Genomic DNA, 9967 nt, shown 5'->3' with positions numbered 1-9967 from the left:
AAAAAAAAAGAGGAGTTGAACTGCTGGTGCAGAGGAGGAGGTGAGGCTGTGCGCGGCAAGAAGGCAACAGAGGAGGAGCAGCCAAGGAGGAAGAGGAGAAGGAGGCTGACTCTGTTGCTGCTGCTGTTGTGGCTGCATCTGCAGCTGCTGTGGGTGCGGCCAGGTGCAGCGGCGCGTGAGGAAGAGGAGGTGCACGGCTGCAGAGGAGAGAAGCTCCTGCTGGGCGCTGTGGTCCTGGCGGCTGCTGTGTTCTGCTGTTGCTGCTGACAAAAGAGTAAGAAGGAAGGTTGTGTGCTGCTGCTGCATGAGACGGAGAGGAGGCAGAGGAGAAAGAGAAGGGCAGCTGCTTGTGGCTCCTGTGTGCTAGTTGCTGCTGCTGTTTGGAAGAGGAGTTGGTCGCAGCTGCTGGTGCTGCTGAGCGGGAGAAGGATGAGATGGGGGAGAAGGATGAGATGCTGCGCTGGCTGTGGTGTTGTTGCTGCTCCGTGCTTGCTGCAAGGAGCAGAGGGGGAGAGATTGCTTGGTCCGCTGCAAGGACCAAGGAGAGAGATGTTGCTACTGATGGCAGCCAGATGGATTTTCTTTTAGGGGGGGAGAGGGAGATGTGGTGATGATGGAGATGATGAGGTTGTGGCTTGAGTGTGGTTGGTGATGAGGAAGTGTCCGGGAGAGAGGCTGTCGTGCCTGAGGTGAGAATGGTTGAGGCCTGACCAGGGGAGAGGCCGTCGTGCCTGAGGCAAAGATGGCTGGGGCAGGAGTTGCCCGGAGAGGCCGTCGTGCCTGTGGAGAAGACGGAAGAGGTCAGTGGCCGAAGAGGCCGTCGTGCCTGTGGAGAAGACGGGCTGAGGGCATTGAGGCGAGTGTGGATGGTTCTACGGAACCTGTGTGGTGAGGCAGCCGGGGTTGTTGAGGAGGTGCATGGTGCTCAGTTGGCCATCACAAGTTGGAGGTGGTGAGAAGATGATGGAGAGGGCAATGGCTCTCATGTATCGTAGTTGGTTAAGTTTTATGTTCATTAGAGTCGTCGTAGTTTGAGTTATGTAGTTGTTGCAAGATGGTCATGGGTGTTCACCCATGATCATCTTGAGGGGGAGTGTTGGTACATATGGGAGGCCCATGGTGGCCCAGGCCCAGTACTGCTTATGTAACCCTAGTGTTGTGGTATATATATGTGTGTGGTGGTCCTGAGGGAACCAACAAGATTGACCAAAACCAAGACTGAATCCATTCCCTCTCGTGTTACAACAGAAACATTAAAAAGCAGAGAAGCAAGATCTGTAGTGTTCCCATCAACCATTGAAAGATTCAATTAGGAATGAATTAGTTACTTTTACACACAGTAAAGATGAAAGATTAAAAAACCATCAAAACATATTCAGTCAAATCAGCAGCAACCTGAAATTACAACTACCATGATATTTTTAGAAACCAATCTTGCAAACAAAGTAGGATAATTACCACAGTCTTCTTGGAATTCATGATCCCACCTAGCTAGTCTCAAAAAACGCCAAAAGTTGGTGATCCCATGAATGTATTAAGTGATTGTCTTAAAGTTTGGACCAGACTCACACAATTATCCTTGCAAAAATTGGACAGACTGAAATTACTAATACTTTGTACTTGCACAAAACAGAAAGGTATATAGTCAGAAAGTAGTCAAGTAAAAAACCCTCTCCATCCCAACCACTTCATTGCAATATTAAAATGAGAGAGATTCCCTAGCCAAATTTATAACGGTAATACATAGTTCAGAGATTGAATGATATCCCTAATAGTAAACTGAATTATAGAAGGTGCTACAGCTAGCCATCTTTGCTGTAACAACACGATGATATTCCTAAGAAACTATCATCTGCGTTGGTACTTTCTCAGGTTTAGGATACCCATTCCTTACATGGCAATGCAACCCAACATGATATCCTTTATGCTTATGGTTAATACGAAAGATTTAGTAAAGTAAAGTATCAACAGAAATAGGGTCAATACTAAATTGTTAATATACTTATCTGCAATCCATCTTCAGAGATCACTCTACACGATGGTCATAACTTCTATATATTAATTCCTCTATACTTCTATTTTGTAAAATGATCTGCGAAAGTATTATATGTACTCGTTAGAAAATACTCATGAAAGTACACTGTTCCAAAAATGGAACAATAAATTTGACACAAACTTGATGACAGTGTGAAGCTAAACTCCTACCGTGAGGCCATATATGCATTTTGTTATGGAATGGTCTGAATCATAAACTCGCTGCCAGGAAAGAAACTTGCACAATCAGGATTATACACTAAGAGGAAGGACTAAAGAAAAAAATGCAGTCAAATAAAAATATTAACACAAAAAGGTCAATCAGTACCAAGAAAAGGGGTCGGCAAAAGATGTAGATCCGAACTGAACTGAATTTTGGGGCTAAATGACACGAACACATCTATTTAAGGAGGAGCTCAAGTGGACCTGGTGCTTCACCTAGTTGAGGGCATGACATCCCTTGATGCACTCACGAGAGGGATTACTGGATTCGAAGAGAAGAGGAGGCGGCAGCCGCTGAACTCACCACCAGTCATTGATAGTTACTGGAAGAGAAGAGAAGAAGAGGGATTACTGGAATAATTTTTAGAGACTGCAATGAGCTACAGCTAAAGCAACATTATTATCACAAGTCATTGATAGTTTTCTAATCACAAAGGAGAACATGATGGTTGGATCAATGTCGATGGAATAATTTCAAGTTGCAAGAGAGATGTAGACCAGAGAGATGTGCCCCAATGATGCTGACACCAATCTGTAGCATGCGAGCTCTTTGTGTCTAGGTAGGCGAGCACCCGCGGGTTGGGAGCACAAGCGATCCTAAGCCCCACCACAACATTAGGCGGCAGGAACATGAAGAGCCGCTCCAGGAGTGGCATGTCCACCACGGTGAACTCCTTCGCCCTGGGCAGACCAACGAGCGCGCAACTAAGCCCCACCACACCATTAATTATGCCCACTGCAATGAAAATTTCTTCATTTACAGGTCCGATATCAACCGCGACCCGCCCAAACTCTTCCCAATGCATGGGCTAGCCACCTAAACTCCACGCCATTGGCAGGCTGTAATTTAGGCACCGCAAGCAAAACTATCAAAGCAATGCATCCAAAAAGTGCAGGAAAGTTGCTACCAATTTCCCATTGACTGAACATGCAAACCTGAAATATAAACAGAGTAGAAACAATGAACATTTCCTCTGATATGAACTCTCTTTGCAAGTAGGTAAGCGACACAATAAGTGTATTATGTTTAAAAGAAATGTAACTCTGTTATAGATGTTAAATTGCACTTGAATTATGTTTGTATGCAGTTTGCATCTGCTTATCTGACAAATAGATGTTAATTTAAGTGTTCATGCTGTTACATTTCTGTCCATTTGCTTGCTTACCGCCCAAACTTTCACCAGATAGTGCTTTCTGTTGTGTTTTTGATGTTGTCGCATTTGACAAATAACAGTACTATAGCATCTGTTGATTAGAAATAAGATTTGTAGTCTAATTTAAGCATTCTCAGTATATCTGTCTAGTGAGGCTAATAGTGATGTGATAATTACCAAGGAATCTTATTCCTGCTATCTTAATAGTTGTTCATAAACCATGCTCTGTTACACTATGCTAGTATATATACTATCCTGCTACGTTAAAATCAGTACCATCTCCCTCCTTCCCTCTAGTTCTATTGCTGTAGTGATATACCCCAGATCTTTTGTCCACCTCACACCTATTGAAATTCCTAGATTTATACATCTTTTTATTTGACTCCAAACTAACAAAACACTGGCCTGTAGAACAGAGGGGCTGCTTGCTGGTTGTCTGCCTCTGCATGTTGGATCCAACTGGGCCAGAGCCATAGCTGAGTGTTGCAGGCACTAACTGTAAACCTGTGTGCTTTGGCCTACATGCCGTTTTACATGTTTAGAAAGCTCCTTGGTCAGAAAATTCAGTTACCTGTTCGCAGAGGGCTCCGAGCCTGCCCATGGCCAGTCATCCATTCTGCCCAGTGACAACAGCGGTGCCGACCTGCATGCACGAGAAAGTGATTAGATGGACCCGACAAACAGAACACCGATTTACTTAGCGAATAAGCAAACTAAAATTTCCTAGTAGGACTACTTAATTCTAGAACCTGATGTGCATATGTCACCAGAATGACTGTCACGGCTTCCATTGACACCACTCCTTGACAAGTTGATTTTGCAGAAAATCACAAGTAATCTGCAGCCGTAAAAACAGTAAACTGAACCAACTGATAATGAGAAAACATAACTTGCAGTACCATGGCCGAGAAAGATCTAAAACCAGGAGTATATGTGGAAAGAGAGAGAGTGGAGAGAAAATGAGATGGGGAGGCGAGGAGCACCTGCATCACATTGTAGAGGGGAAGAACCGAAGGGATGCAGTAGTACGAGGAAGAAGCGAAGAGGAGGTCAACCACGAGGGTCTTGAAACCCGTAATCCCGCGCTAGATCCGTCGCCTTGTGGCCTCCTCCGACCCTCGCGCTCGTCCATCTTCTTCACCTAGCGGTTCTAGGCGAGGGGGTGCATGGATTCGTCCGTCCCTGGTGAAAGTAGAGCAGCAAGGGAGGGATGATGAACTGGGGAGGCAGCGATCGCCGGGCGGAGCTAAGTTGGTCGGCTGCACGGACAAAGACGGGGAAGGGAGGAGTTGTAGCGGCGGCTGACAACAGAGAGAGGAAGGAGAGAGCAGATGCGGGAGGGGCGGCGGCAACGGGGATCTAGGGAAGGGGGCTACGGTTCTTGCTATGGCGGCTGACGTGGGAGAGAGGAGGAAGAAGGGGTGAGGGCTCGGGGATTGGGCGGTCCCAGGACGCACGTCGCGCGCGAGGAGTGGACTGGAAAAATCCCAATCGCACATGGACGCACCTCACCCAGCCAATGCACTTGCGAGACGAACCCACCAGTCATTGGGCAAAGAAAAGCACCGTGGGGTGAAAAGGAAATTACTGTAAGGTGAAGATCGAACAGGCAAAACAAACCAGAGGACCGAGTTGACCATGATCTAACGGCCATCAAAGAAACCGATCGGGAGAGCGTTGTGGAGGTGAGTTGGCTAGCCTCATTATTGTTTTAAATTCATTGTCATTTGGTCATCCTCATCTATGTCACTCTTATTATGTAATAGTTGCCTCTATTTAGAATGTCATTCTTGTCTGGATCATGAGAGTCTGAGCGCTGCAGATGGGTGCATTTTGGTGGTGTAGAAGACTTCTTATGAACTATCATGTCTTGTTGTTTATGTCAGTAGTAGTCACTAGTCAGTGTTTGAATGTTGTATATATCGTTGTTTCGAACTGTTTATTGTCTCGAACTACTAGTGGGCTAAATGAGGGCATCACCATTCTCCAGTGTTCAGAGTATATCTCATTTTTTCAAGTTATAATTTTAGCACAGTGTCTTTTTGATGATGTACACTTGTTTGCGCCAGTGAGGTGTCATCGAATATGGGCCGAGTAGTAACGCAATGCCAAATAGGTCAGTTATGACTCTCAGGCCGGGCTCTCAAAAGATCCTCAAAAACAGAAGGTCGGCCTCTCAAAAAAAGAAAGAATAGGGACTCTTAGGCCGACATGTGGGCACCACCGGTGTTTTCGTGCGCTTGCGCGCCGAGAGCATATTGGCGCGTGTTCGAAATTCATGCTACCTTTTCATCCCTAATCTCCCGCCCCTCCCCACCTCTCCAGTTCCCCCAAATCCCCCTCCTGTACTCCCTGTACTCAAGCGCACTATCATGTCGCCGGTCAATGCGGATCTCCGAGCCGGAGATCCTGAGGTCCGTCCTGCCTTCGGGTGCTACGTGTTGTCGCTCAACAGTGGCATGGCGGCACTTGACGACCAGTTTGCTGGCAAAGTGCTGATGGTAACCATCAATGGTGACCTACCTCCCGTCTCGCCGGACGACCTTGTCAAAGCTCTTGGCATTGTGCATGGCATCCAAATAAGTGACTTGCTCGTAGAAGTCTGTCTGCCACCGGCTGATTTCTTCGTCAGGTTCCGGACAACTTTCGACTGCAGTCATGTGTTCGAATCTTCCCGACATTTGTCCTACGATGGTGCGCTGGTGAGCTTTGATCGGTGGCACCTAGGATGGGGCTTGGTGCCCTCTAAGCTTGAGTTATTAACAAAGCTTACCTTCCACGGCATGACTAGACGTGCTTGGAACAACGAGTCCATGCATGAGCTTATCAACGACCTTGGAGGTGAGCTCGTAAGTATGTTTGTTCCTCCAGACAGCTGGGCTCTGACAGTTATGGCATGGATGAAGAAGTCGTCCACCATACCGAAGGTGATTGTGTCGGATGTTGGGTTCCGGCAGACCCTTAAGGTTCGAACTCTGGGGTGCGCGCGAAGATCTTCCCGCTACCAATCCACATCCGATCGCCTCGCGAGAATCTAAGCTAACAATGAACAACACAAGGGACACGAGATTTATACTGGTTCGGGCCACCGTTGTGGTCTAATACCCTACTCCAGTGTGTGGTGTGGTGGATTGCCTCAGGGGCTGATGATGAACAGTACAAGGGATGAACAGCCTCGCGAGAGGTGTTCTTGAGCTGATGCGATGAACTACTTGGGTGAGTTCGATTGCCTCTCTATCTGATGAGAACTTGATTTTTCCCCCATCTTCTATGGTGGCTAGTCCTATTTATAGGGGCCCTGGTCCTCTTCCCAAATATTGAGCGGGAAGGGCGCCAACAATGGCCATTTGAAGGGGAACAACTAGTACAAGTTATCCTGACTAAAGTTGGTCTTCGGCTGCCAAAGGTACTGGGGATGACGCCGTCTTGGGCTCCACGGTGACCTCCATCCTGCCGCTCTGCTGGTCTTGGTCTCGTTGCACTGGAATGGCAACCTTTGCCTAATGCCTCGGTACTCCACGCCTGTGCTTGCCCCCTTTGCACCAAAGAGGAAACAAGGACGCTGCGCGGGCCGGCGCCCGCCTGGTCTCGATCGTCACGGCTTACGTCACGAGTACCTCGCGAGGTACCCTTGCCTTGATCTCTCCGCCTCCTCACGAGACTGCCTGTCGAGGCCGCTCCTGAGGAAGCCTCGTGTCGTCCGTCCCGCGAGGCTTGGCCCCTCGCGAGGGTCTTGAGTCTTGCGTTAATGAAGATGGGCTGTATTGGGCTACCACTCGAGCCACGCCGCAGGCCGCAAGCAGGCAAGTCTGGGGACCCCCATTCCCAGAATGCTGACAGTAGCCCCCGGGCCCAAGGCGCGCTCGGACTTGGCTTAGCAGAGAAGCGAAGGGGCAAGTGCGGAGCGCCGCGGGCCCCATCAACCTGCGGCCTTTGGTGCCGTGTGGCAGTTGATTGGACGTGGGCACCTCCACTTCCCGACGCTGCCTCGTCAACTGCTCGACTTGACAAGTCCCTGCATGTAGAAATGAGTCATGATTACCTGCGATCGCGGAGGCCGATAGTTGACCTCCTCCGGACTATAAGTAAGGACGGGCTAGAGCCCCCGCACTCCATCTCTTCCTGCTTCTCTCTTTCTTCCTCGCCCTTGCTTCACTTCACGCCAATGGCGCCGATCCGCCGGTTTTCAGCGGAAGAGAAGGGGAAGGCCCCCCGAGAGGGTCACGACCCGCTTCCGCCGAAGAAGCGGCCGGTCCCCGGCCGCTGCGACGTGGTCGCATGGCAGGAGACATCAAGGCCCTGGTACGAACGGCCGCCGCCTGGGTTTCCGCTACCCCTTGTATGCCCGAGCCGAGGGCCCTGGAGAAGAAGACGCCGATGAGTCACGGCGGTGCGCGTCGTCACCCCTGGGGTCCATGCCGAGGGCTCTTCTCGCGAGCTTGTGCTTCATGCCGCCATGCCTCCACGCTCTTGGATCCGCCTTCCTCCCTCCTTCGCCTTTGAGATGCCGTTGAGGGGGTCTCTGGAGCTCTGGCTGCAGCCTGTTGACTGCAGCACCCTCGCGACCGGAGCGGAGGTCGAGGTTGTCACTCCGGGCAAGGTCTACATGACCCAGGGCTAGGGCGAGATCACCCGGGTCTGCCGGACAGGGGGTGCCCTCGTAATTCATCTTAAATACGATGGAACCTCCTTGATGTTCTTCAAGGTCTTTGATGCGGAAGGACGCCGATTGGAGTTCTGTCCTAAGGAAAGCGGCCGGGGCATTGAAGTGGCGAGGGCCAGGCCCGCCAACCGCTTCCCCAGCAGCTCCTCTAGTAGCAGCGGAGAAGCCGGAGGGTCCAGCGACTCTCCCGAGCTTCACGTGACTCCGGAGACGAGCGACGACAGCTACGAGCCCCCGAGCTCGCGTCGCGCTCGGAGCTGGGCAGCTGCATCTGGCAGCCGACGCCGCTGATCTGGATGGGGTTGGCACCGGTGCTGGGCGGCCCACTGTTGATGATGGCGTCTCCCATGGAGGCGCGCGTAGTTAGCGTTCCTTAGGATTGGCACCTTTTGTTCCCTGCGAGAATCGAAGAAACACCCTGTAGGGGTATGTAAGGCGTATGCCATGTCTTTTGTGAATATTTTCCTTATTATGGAGTGATGCGAGATGCTTGTCCTGTCTCGGCTCGGCTTCCCCTTTCTATCCTCATGAGGGCTTGGCGCTCTACGCTGACAGGTCCCGGTCCCCAGGTAGGCTTAGCCGCTGCTGGTATGCCAGGTCGCGATGCCGTGGTCAAGGCCAGGAGGTGAGCGGCCCAAGGTCCAGTAAGAGCCCTCAAGGTGCGATGCTCGAGAGGTCCCCTTTAGCGCTCAAGTAGCCTCCGCTGGGCAAGAAAGGAAGGCAACGTCGTCGTGATAGAGCCGCACTAGGCGAGGGTTTAGCATCACATTGATTTAGCTTTTCCGGGGGCGTGACTTATCTCATGAGCTTGGAGTAGTCCTTCGGCAAGGTGTCAGGCCCGCGCGGCGGCAGCTGGGGTGTTGGTGGGTGAGGCCCTCGTGAGATTCTCCCCTCTTCCCTGCACTTTCCTTCATGCTCTACGTCCTCAGGTCCTGGCCCTCGAGCAAGCTCAGCCGCCACTGGTATGACAGGTCGTGATGCCGTGGGTCAAGGCCAGGGGGTGAGGGCTGGAGAGCCAGTAAGAGCCCCTGAGTCGCGATGCTCAGGCGCCCCCCTTTTAATGCATGTGCGGATCATACGGGAGAGAGACAGAGAGCTCACGACGCCCCCCACGCTATTCCTTAGGCGGATCCTGTACGCCAGCACGAGGAAAACAAGGACTGCCATTACGGTTGCCAGCCAGCCATTGGTTGCTCTGAGGGAGTGATTGATGCATTGAGGGCCTGGTGAGGTAGCGCTATGCGGGGCTGCCGCGGCCAGAGCTCGACCACTCAGATTTGTCGACGTTGCAGGGATGGACTCATGCGCAAGCGCCGTGCCAGAGCGAGCGGCTCCAAAGGTAGGTGTCAATCGAGCAGGCGATTATCTCAAGCAGGTTAAGTATGAATAAGCAAATCAACTTAGATATGTGCAGAGAAAGGTGTACGCCACTAGGTCAGGCCCAAGTGGCTTGGGGATGATGCAGCCCAAGGGGCGCCCCCAACAAGGTAAGCTGAATACATAAGCAAAATTGATACACGCCGCGGGGACAGACCCATGCGACCTAGGAATGATGCAGCCCTGAGGGCGCTCCTAGCTGAAACGAAACTTGAGAGAAGTCACCTAATACCATTGCAGAGCGAGTGTCAGAGTAGATGACAGTGCGTGGTGAAGAAGCCAATCCTCACGAGCCCTCGGGGCTCCGAGCCTCAGGAGGCTCTGGAGGTCCGGGCGGCTCGGCGAGGTCCACCTCCATTTCCTCCAGGAGCGTGTGGTGCTCGACCACCTGAGCTTCCAGAATGCTTCTCATCAGGCGCTGGTGAGCAGCATATGTGTTCGGCAGGCCGAAGGGCATGCGAACGTAGTTGTGCGGTGGACCCTCGCAACACCCCACGCGCGAAGGCCAGAGGCACTC

General features: G+C 51.3%; 1 long non-coding RNA gene across 1 annotated transcript; it reads right to left on the bottom strand.

The window, feature by feature from the left end:
- Positions 1-2585: 2585 nt before the first annotated feature.
- LOC119363773 lies at positions 2586-4888 on the bottom strand. The gene is made up of 4 exons (XR_005174389.1): positions 4394-4888; positions 4160-4248; positions 3982-4053; positions 2586-3192 (listed from the first exon to the last, which is right to left on the bottom strand). It is a non-coding gene; the product is annotated as an uncharacterized LOC119363773 (long non-coding RNA).
- Positions 4889-9967: the final 5079 nt, after the last annotated feature.

This window comes from Triticum dicoccoides, chromosome 2B (genome assembly GCF_002162155.2).
Source record: "Triticum dicoccoides isolate Atlit2015 ecotype Zavitan chromosome 2B, WEW_v2.0, whole genome shotgun sequence".
Taxonomy (NCBI): Eukaryota; Viridiplantae; Streptophyta; class Magnoliopsida; order Poales; family Poaceae; genus Triticum; species Triticum dicoccoides.
This window is presented reverse-complemented; position numbering and strand designations above follow the sequence as displayed.